We start from the raw sequence: 9600 nt of genomic DNA on the forward strand, positions 1-9600 counted from the left end.
ATTGGCTGCTTAGAAATTAAGTGTTAACGAGCAGTTGGACAGGTGTACCTAATAAAGTGGCCGGTGAGTGTATATACCAGTGTGCACAGCTGTTTTACTTGGTCCATAATACCAACATGTCTCTGTTTTATATGAAAACCTTCACTTCTGATATATATCCCTAATAGCTTTCATTTGATTTCATTTCATTTTTTTATGACGGGCTGCAAATGTTAAACCAGGTGGCACACACTTTCCCTCTCTTTTGGTTTTGAAACACACACTCACACACACACACACTCACACACACACACACACACATACAGCATCAGGAGCTGCACAGTACCAACTAGGGAGTCAGTACATAATATGCCATATATCAAAGTCTCTCCTTGAGCGACTTCGGGCATAATTGATACAACAAAAGACCACACTGCATGAGTCATGGGAATCACTGGGAGCAATTCCTAAAAACAAGAAGACAACATGACATTAAGACCCACTTTGGATAGCTGTTTACCATTTGAACTAATTTACAAGACAGTCTGTTTGTCAGAAAAGTGTCATCTTTAAAAACGGTGTATTCACAAACAGCAGGTACTCTTCCTTCCAGACATACTTGAGCATGCCTGTGTTACACCATAACGTGATTTCAGTGTTGACTTGCTCAACGCACAAGAATACAACGCTGCTGCAGCATTCATTAATTCTATGTACAGTACCTCAATCACTCAACACACCAGAATTACAAGAAATATTGTGACACTAGTTGATTAAATATTTACCAACGTTATTGGCTATAAAGTTGAAAGTGGACTAATAATAAATGACATCAGTGATCATATGCTAGTTTTTGCAAGCATACATAGCTATACTAAGACCGGGAAAGACAGCAACATTTACACAATGACCAGACACAGAACCCAGGATAACATCACACGCATTTAAAGACGATTTATTGAAATTGAGACTGGGAAAAAGTGTATGTTGAAAACGTGAATAAAGCCCATGACTCATTTGTGACTGTTGTGACATGATTTTATAAAAAAGTCTGAAAAAAACTCAGAAATCTGATGAATAACCGTAGATAACTAATAAAAATTATTATAGTAAACAGCTGGAGGACAAAAGAAGCAATTTAAAAAACACCTGGAAAGTATTGAACTAAATTATCAAGAATAAAATAGGCAAAACAGGAGACTCTAACTTTTTTAACTAAAAACAGTAAAGAGGTTAAGGATACGACCTTTGCTGCAAATGAATGTAATGATTTTTTGTTGGAGTTGGTCGAGCTGAGGAGTTTAGAAAGGTTGGCAGTGTAAACAATGTGCTAAGCAAGAATTTAAGAATTGACTTTACGTTTGTTAAGAGAACTGATGAAAAAGTAATTATTAAGATTGTTAAAACATTAAAACAGTAAAAAGTCCACTGACTAAAATGGTATTGACATCTTTATGGTCAAAAGTATTATTGTTGTCGGTAAACCTCCAACGCATGCTTGTTATCAATCTCTGAAAAGTTTTTCCAGATAAAATGAAAATGGCAAAGGTGATACCAATATACAAGGCTGGTGGAAAAACATACACTCTCAAACTACAGACCTGTTTTACTGCGCTCCCATTTCTCAAAAATACTAGAAATATTCTCTAAAAGGCTTGACAACTTGACAACAATTACTCAACACAGTTTACTGTGTGATCAGCTTCAGGGCCAAAAGGACAACTTCACATGCACTTATTCATTTTTGCAGAAAAAATAACAGCAATAGAACAACATAAATATGCAGTGGGGATATTCTTGGACTGTACTTTCTTGGTTAAAAGGCTACTTACATAATCAACATCAATATGTTGATGAGCAAAGGGTCAATGATGGGACCATTTCTGTTTCACTTGTATATAAATAATGTATGGGAGGTGTCAAAAAAACAGGAAAAATATTGTATTTGCTGATGAAACAAATGTAATCTGTTCTGGGGAAAATTTGGAAAAACTAACGGAAAAAGACAGAGATGGTTTGATGCAAAGAACACTGAACTGAACTTTAGTTCTTATCATTTTTGGCAGTCGTGCTATAACTTTACACAAAAAACTTCTGATAAGTTACATTGAAATAGAAAAAAGAGTAATACTTTATAAATTATGTTGTCAGTCACATGTATATTATGTTAACGTCAAAATATCCAAATCAATTGCTATACTGTATAAAACCAAACACCTATTCAATCAACACTTATTGTGCACATTGTGTTCCTTCGTACTGCCATACATTACTTACTGTTTGGAAGTGTTGGGAAACACTTGCAAAATGAACACTGAACCTTAATTCATCCTTCAAAAGAGCCTTAAAAAATATAAATAAAATTTACAGAGCACCAATTAATCCACTTTTCATCAAACTAAAAGCACTCAAATTCAGAGATATTGGATTTAAAACTGCTCCACTTTATGGAGCAGCTGCTGTGAAGAGATACAACTATGTACAACAATGAGCAATTTTAAAAGACAATTTAAAATGAATACATTGAATGGATGAGAAAAGGACTTGAGGTGATACTCTATATTTCATCACTTGCTCAATGAGTCATGAAAAAAACAGTGTCTATTGGTTGAAAAACTGTATGTTGGCATCAACATTAACTAGTATGGTATTATGCCAAGATTTGAAATATTGACAATCCAACACATCTTTTCTAGATTAAAGTGGATCATTTTATCCCTTTTGTGCAAAACAAAGTCTGATTGATTTATAATGCTGATATTATCATTAGATAGTTGCATGCCTGTTCTCATTTATGCATTTACTCAAGTATGGACGCCACTGTAAAGCTACTCAAGAAGGGCTTCTCTCATGGTCACTCCGTGGTTGATAACACGATGAATAAGTGTGACTCTGATCTCATCAGAGATGGCTCTCCCTTCTCTTCTTCCGTCCTCTTCCTCCTCCTCCTCATTGCCATTCCCTGTTGTCTCCCCCTCTTCCTCCCCTTGCTCTCTGTGTATTGTTGGCATCCATTGTTCAAAACAGGTAATTTGACCTATGTATAGGCCCTGTGATAGCAGGGATAGGTTAGTGTTCAGTTAGGCATATTGTGTGCGTGTACCCTGGTAAATAAGTGTAACATGTTGACTGGTTGTGTTTGGAAAAGGAAAGCAAGTCACTTCCTGTTAAATTTTTGGGACTTAGGTCGAACATTTTGTGTAGTTTTTTTGAAAAACGTTTTTCATGCAGAAACAGCTTATGTTTTTGGAGATTTGGTGTAGTTTTGCACTTTAAGTGAGGTTTCAAAAATTGTGTGATATGAATAGATTTTGTGCGTACAAGTTGTATAGTGTTACTCTATGCTGTTTGCACATTTTTCCCCAAATAAATCATTGGATGGATCACCAATTATTGTGTTGTCATATTCAGTCATGCTAGTACCACCATTATGTCGCCTTTTATTTTATTTTTTGTGTGAAGTGTCTCAACAACTATTAGATGCATAGCCAGGGCATTTGGTAGAGAAATGTTTGTCCACCTCTGAATTGTGATAACATGTGTTGATCCCCCAATGTGCAATCTAGCGATCATCAGGGGCCTGTTGCACGAAAGTAGAATAAAGGATGAGATATCCAGGATAAATGAAAAAGGGCAGCTTGACTTAGTGTGATCTGCTCATCGCGGCTTAATCGGTTGCACGTTTGCCAAGCCAGGATGAACAGGTGAAGCTATGTCAAGCCAGGTGAAGATAGCTGGGATAAGTGCACGTTCACGGCTTTGTCAAACAGACCACGGTATCGACCACAGATTTACTGATGCAAAAATGGAGAAGACGCATGCAGCATATGTTTCACCCAATGAGCAGCAGCCTCTAAGGGAAAGTAACAAGGAGGGGAATAATATAATAATCAGAAAGGTAAATGCAAATGAAATCAAAAGGAGAGTACCATATTTTTCAGATGTGAATGAAATAATTACGTTTTACTATGCCGATATGAATAATTGAAACACCTGGGCAACTCAAGTGTATAATTAAACTCGTTAAATTGTACATTTTGGTGTTATTTCGTTTTTCTGAAGGTATCCTAACATAATACCTGCATTAATATTGCAATTAGGTATTTATCAAGACAGATTATAGAGTTTGGAATCTGGCGGTCCAAATGACCGCTCACGGCAGTTTTAGTAGTCATGCTATCCCGGCACTTCTAGTGTTAAATCAAACTCATGACTACAAAAGTGTCAAATAATGCATGTTAATAAAAATAAAGCGGAACACATTCAGAAGACAACGGACTAACTGTTTAACGCGTTTATTTCGGATCAGACGGCAGCTGATTTAACACATAAGACTCTAGGATTAATCTTAGCCTGGCTGTTAGCCTGCTCTGGACCAGGCTAGCCACAAAGAATAAATCCCCATGGTTACTTGTCTGGGTTTAGTTCAATCTGGTTTTGTGCAACAAAGCTAAATTCATCCAGGATAACTTGAATATCCAAGTTTAATCCCTTATCCTGGTTTCGTGCAACAGGCCCCAGGTGAAATTGTGTAGTACTCCTCATTTTCTTTTTCCTTTATCTAAAAGAGAAGGCAAGCTTCAGCACACACCAATGATTGAAAAGAGCATGATCCGGCTGAATTTCCGGGAGCTTCTGAGCATTCCCGGAAGTGAAACGTCATTTCATGGATATAGACTATTAAGGTCAGCAGTAGTGGGTCAAAAGACTTAAGTTCTGTTGTCAGAATCAGTGCTTACATTCACTGTTGGGTTTCATTTTCTGTCTCTCACACAGGTTATTGGGTCATGCATACAATTTGTGAGGCAAGGTGGTGCATTATTATGGTGTCATCATGTTGTCAAGATTACTTAGTAAGTAGTCTTGTTATCTGGTATCATGCATCATGCATTCTTGTAAGTAGGAGTTTTTCTTTAAACATAAATGAATTGATTTTATTGGAAATGTTGGGGCATCCTAACAAGCTCTAAAACCTCATTAACATATTATCACCGAGTTGATAATTTAGTTGTTAGGCATGGTGACAGTGTTAGCCAACAGGTGTGTATACACATCCAGTAGACACAGAGCAGCATTCACTTAGAGTTGTGCTTCTGATCATGGATTGAATTTCAACAAGTGGCTCTCCTTTCAGCTCTATTTTGGTAACTTCTCAACAGTCATTAAATATCATATATATACAGTCACGGTCATTAAAATGTTACAGACATCATCCGTGGAAAAATATTAGCTTACAATTTTCTCCAATTGATATCTGTATGACATTAAAATGACCGTCAGTCTGTGCATCTTGTTCAGTCTCTCCAGTTAATGGGGAATGTATTGGTCTACCAGTCTCAGGTTCTGCTGCAGATTAGTCGTAAACCACCTACATCAGGATCACCACACCAATGCCATCTGAGGCAGCTACCCAAACGAGAATGTTCCAAAAATCAGCAACATCTAATAAATTTTACTCTGCAAAATCAGCAATATTGCCCGTTATTACTTTGAACCAAGATTAGCAAGGCAAGGCAGGGCAGCTTTACTTGTAAAGCACATTTCAGCAACAGGGCAATTCAAAGTGCTTCACACAAAATCTGTTAAATAACAGTTTAAAAACAAAAACAGATAGATAGGGTTACATTTTTGTATAATAATCCACCAAATTAGTTTCTCTCTTGTCAAACACTGAGTAATGCACACACAAACTTTTCTTCCCCAGCTCTGTTTCTCAAAGATGCCTGGTTCAACTCCAAGATAATACATTATTCACTCCAAACAACAAACTCAGTACAAGTAAATGTCCACACGTCCATCCCGCTCTGTTTCATGTTGACAAACCTGCCAATAACTCAAATGACAAGACTTGCAAAACAAGCTCTTCAGCCTCAAGTGTCTTGTGCACCAGCTTTTTTGTTTTTATTAATTTTTTTCGGTAGCTTAGCCTCCCTAAAAAAAAAACTCCTTCATTAGTCCCACAGCGGTGAAATTGCATCATTACTTTTGCAAAGGCGATCATTCAACAAGACGCATCAGTGAAAAAGAAAGCAAGATAAAATAATAAATACATAAAAAGTTAAAAAAGCAGTAAACACTAACATGCTGAATTTAATAAGCAATATCTTTTGCTTTTTATTTATTAACAGATTGCAGTAATGAGTGTTTTAAATCCTAAACTAAGTCACAAAAACTGTCAAATTGAATTTAAGGTAAAATAGAGTAGGCTGTGATTTTATAGGTTGGTTAATTGGGCCTCTTGGTGAGTGTAGGCCCCGGGTTGGCCAGTCACATTGTCTCCAAAATCTGTTTGACCAATTCAAATCAGTTCTATCGGAGACGGGGTTAGGAGGTAACTGCACTGGCTAATAGGGTGATACGTCTTTTGGACTGTAATCAAAAAAAGTAATTAACCTCAGTACATGGTTCTTTTTTATATGCAAGTCATATTGTCTCTGCACCGTTCATTATAAATGTAATTAAGTCTTCGACACCTGAATGGCGGTTGATATAATGGCTCAGGTAAGTTGACATTTTGTAGATGTGATTGCTTTTTGGAAATAGAGGACATCTTGTTGAAGATAAGGAAATGAGTGCAGAAAGCGACTTAACCAATAAGCAGCTCATTTTTAAACTTTGACTAAAAGTAGCAAATTAATGTTTGTGCCGTGTCCGGTGTCAGTGTCACATTGCGACATTTTTCCGTCCTGGCTGATTCACACCATCTGTTTCCATCTGGATGTCTGACTATTATCAGCCGAACAACTTGGCTGAAAAACACATCATTCTAAACAAACTGCTGACCAAACAGTATTGAGTGCCCTCTCTGTCAGCTCTCTCCCTCTGCCATCTCTCTCTTTTTTTATCTTTCCCTCCCTCTCTCCTTCACACATCGCCTGTCTCCTCTGTCTGAGTCATCTGTCTCAACAATTAATGCAGCCTGCCCCACATAGAACAGAAAAGCAAGGTTCAGCTACAGTACAGCAGTGCTTGGGGAATCCAAATTGTACAGCAATGAAGGACAGTCGAAACATCCACATGATTAAATTATGTTTGGAGGAAATGCTCTGACTCAGTTTAATCATTTATGTATGTAGAAGAAAAGAATATGCAGGAGAGAAACACAGACAGACACGTTAAAGGGATGAACTTTGGTGTGAATTTTCTTCATGGTGGGTTATTGTGTAGTGACTTATGATAAGCAAGCATAGCATTTAGACGCTGATTTTGTATTTTGAATTGTGACCAACGTATGTGTGGGTATGTTGCAGTATTCCAAAAAAGGTAATAGTATCAATTCATCTAGTCACCTTTCAGACACATAAATAGCAAGTAAACAAATGTAGGGTGGGAAATACAATGTGTCAACCTGCTGAGACAAGGAGAGCTCAACGCATTTTCACAGGATACACACTAATGCAGAGTTGTATTAAGATGTTGTGTTTATTTCCTATGGAGATTTATTTTAACAAGCAGTTCAGTCTTAATGGTAAAGAACATTTTGCTACAAGTAAGACATTTAGTTTCAATTGGGTTTAAGTTAACCACATTGATGAATATTTTTATTTGCCGCCGGAACAGCACACAGCTTCACAATGTTGGCAAATAAATTGGCAATTTATTTTCTGACTTGTCTAATGTGAAACTGTTATGACAGAGCGCTGTGAGAAGAGAATATGAACATGGGGAAGGATTAAATACATTGGCAGAATGTGGAAAGTGTGTAAAGGAAGCAAATGGAAAGATTACACAATATGAGATCGGATGTTTGCCTCCTTCCATTTTGCGGCGCTAGCCGCAATTAAAATGTCATGAAATATTGCAACGCCCCTGTCTGTGTGTGGCAGACGGATTTGAATTAATACATATAATCATCTGCCTCCATTTCATTGTGGCTGTAAAACAGGGAACCAAGTAGCTGTTTCTTTCGATCCTCCCACCTTATAATTGTGTTGAAGACCCCCAGAAACCCGTGTGATACTGTTGCCACAGCAAAAGACTAAATTTTGTGTTTGGTTAATGAGTACATGGCCACGTTGACCCCTAAAGTATTCACCATAAGTACACACATATATAAAAACACACACAGGGCAGTTTTTTAATTGATGATAAGTGTTCTGTGTGTGCCTAGGGTGTATTACGGCAGCAGACCTATTAATCAGTGTAAATATAAAAACACAGACACAGACACACATGCACATGAAAGACTCACACACAGCAGAATTTGACCAAAGAGCAGCCTGCTGTGTTATGCCCTGGAGTACATTACAGTAGGAGCCATATTAATCAATATATAAACACAGTCGACCGCTGGCAGAGGGGGACAGCAGCAGGTGTTGAATCAGTGCTGTGTGCATTTGTGTGTGTGCCTGTACACTCATCTACAGCAGCGCAGAGATTTGATTCATTGGCTTTATACTGAGACTGCAGTATAATACTTTAATGTAGAGTAATAATTATGATTTATATTTAAAGGGTTTACACATTTGCCAGCAATGCCATTTTTTCTTTCAGTACACAGTTCTTCTTTATGATTCAACTCCCTTTAACTTCATGCACTTGCTCTGGTGTTACACTCCATATTTGAAGTGGGTTAAATCTGGTGTGTGTTACGTATCTGCACATGGCAGCTCATAATGTTGATGAATTGTTTTCCTTTTTGAGTACAGTTTAAATTAAACAAAAAAGTGGTAAGTAAAGAAACTATGAAGTAACAAACAGCTCCAGCATTGGACAACTGTATGTCAAAGTCAAAGTGTCTTTATTAATCTATCAATAGCCAGTTTAATGGAGTTGTTTTTTAAGATTGGAACACAAGATTCTGCAGACCATCCATAAAGGTTTTCTGTGCAAGCGGCTTATTACAAGCCTTATTTACGTTTATTGTTAGACCTCTAGAGGCTGTATTATTTATGACGGGAGTAAAGGAGGAAGTCAGAGCCGGTGGAATAAAGAGTGACACAGTAAGAATTACTGTTAATTGTACTTTTTATACTGTATCTGCAATCCCAGATGACAAAAGGGAAACAGTTTCATCATGAATAGTAGGTCATTGTCGTTTAAGTTAATACAGTGTTGTCCAACTTCACGCCTTACACATAACCACAAAAGCCTTCCTTCCTCCTTGTCAGCATTATATTAAGGGCCAAACAACTCTACCTTTTTTTAACGCTTCAAGGCATGTCATGTCTTCCTAACTACGCAGTACTATAAATTGTGGATGATTTCCTCAAGCAAAGTCTGCAGGATTCTCAACTTTGGAGAGTGTTGCACAAAGAGCTCAAAAAAGTTCATGGGGAAGCCCTCAAGAACTTGTCAATTTAGCAGCGGTACATCCTTGGGCTTGTTTCAAAGTCTATGAGGGGAGACGTGGGGTTTAGACATTAAAAACTATATTTTAGCTCTGTTGATGTTTTTCAGACCAAGCCAGTTGTCACACTTTCAACCAATCTTATACGGTGTATGACATTTTTCATTATTAAAGTGGCTTTGTGTAACTTTCAGTTTGTGTTGATTCTAGCGGTAGAGTTTTCACCACCCCATCTGTCGTAACGATTTCTTTACGGTGCTGTATTGACCACTGTGGATTCCTGAGTTCACGTTACAGAGTCGGCATTTAGTTGCAATTAATACATTGCTCAG

Source organism: Etheostoma cragini, chromosome 16 (assembly GCF_013103735.1).
Source record: "Etheostoma cragini isolate CJK2018 chromosome 16, CSU_Ecrag_1.0, whole genome shotgun sequence".
NCBI lineage: Eukaryota > Metazoa > Chordata > Actinopteri > Perciformes > Percidae > Etheostoma > Etheostoma cragini.